Consider the following 1,717-nt stretch of genomic DNA (forward strand, 5'->3'; position numbering starts at 1 on the left):
ATACCCCTTCCTTTTGTCATAGAGATTTACCTACCTGGTCCATAAAATTAAATTTAAGAGCATTTATTCAGAAGAAGAAAAATTAGTACACCTAGGTGTAGGCAGGAGCCCCAGGGGCATGGTACTATGGGGTAACCATTTGGGCGGTTAGCTGCAAGAGTGACGGTACAAATACCAGCCGCTCTGAGGGAGAAAGACGGGGGAGGCTTCCTGCTCTCATAAAGACACACACCATCTCAGACACTCTCAATAGGGGGACAGAGAGTCAGAATCAATTCGATGGCAGCAGGTTTTTTGGGAGAAAGGCAACAGTCTACACAGATAAGAATGGATGACTTTCACTAAAATTTTCTTATACAGATTATCATATGACAAAATAATAATTTATAAATTATCAAGGGTTCATGAGGGAGAGGGGAGCAGGGAGGGAGGGGGAAAGTGAGGAGCTGATGCCAGGGGCTTAGGTAGAGAGCAACTGTTTTGAGAATGATGAGGGCAATGAATGTACAAATGTGCCTTACACAATGGATGTATGTATGGATTGTGATAAGAGTTGTATAAGCCCCTTATAACATGATTTAAAAAAAAGATTATGAATCAAATGAATTATAATACATAAACATTTATTTGGTTACATTTTGATTATAGTCACAAGTGAGATTAGTTAAGGGTGGGGAAGGGCTTCTATTGGTTGGTAGATGTAAAGAGTTGCAGCACTTGATTTCAGAAACTAATTACAAGATTCTCAATCATAATTTTATAGTTTTCAGGTGTGATAATAAAGCATCACTGTTGGAAGAGTATACAGCTTCAGCCAGAAAGCTCAGGAGTATGTGCGAATTTATCCTGGTGTGAGGGGCCTCATTTCTCTGACACAACTTGTTACGGAAGTCTTTTAGGTGGGGTGGGGAAGTTCTGATATGGTCTACTTCAAGACCTCTTCACACACTTCTTTTATTACATCTTTGTCATGAAGGAATGTTCCTTTGGCCTACTCTCTAGAAAAGGCAGCTGTGTCAAGACGTCTTTTTTTCAGAGTGCATTTCCTTCCCATCCTTACTTAACCAGAGAGGGAAATTACCTTCTTAGTTTTATGGTTCCTAGCAATTACCATACCCAGGTAATTGGAGTTTTTAAGAACAAATAGTCCCAGGAGGGCAGTTGGATACAAAAACTGTCTAATTCAGCAAGAGCTGAGTTAAACTTAATCATTCGGTTTTAGTAAAAAAAAAAGTTTTAGAAATTTCTCCATTTTAATTTAAATATATTCCCCTCCCTTTTCTAGAGCCAAATTTGATAAGTGGAAGGAAAGATAGCAGTAGGTAGGAAGTGGAGGGAGAAGTGGACAGAGGAGAGAGAGAGAGAAGCAAGGTTTAGGGGACCTCAGAGCTGAGGACCATTCGGCTTGTGGTCAAGCAGTGGAATCTGTCTAATACACACTAATTAGTAGCCCGCTCCCAGATCTGCTGTGGTAACTGGGGCACAAGTCACAATCTGCGCATGTGTCTTTAAGTTTACTGTTGACGGTCACTCACTTGGTTCTGACTAAGAGCAACCCTGTGTAACAGCAGAGGAAACACTGCCAGGTCCCGTGCATTTCACAGTGATTGTCCTCTATGCGTCTATTGTTGCAGCCATTGTGCAAATCCATTTCAAGAAGGGGTAGTCTTCCTTTTTTGTTGACCCCCTACTTAACCACTCTGTCCCTTTCCAGGGA

The sequence above is a fragment of the Echinops telfairi genome, unplaced genomic scaffold (assembly GCF_000313985.2).
Source record: "Echinops telfairi isolate 266 unplaced genomic scaffold, ASM31398v2 ScPeMD7_7420;HRSCAF=8458, whole genome shotgun sequence".
NCBI lineage: Eukaryota > Metazoa > Chordata > Mammalia > Afrosoricida > Tenrecidae > Echinops > Echinops telfairi.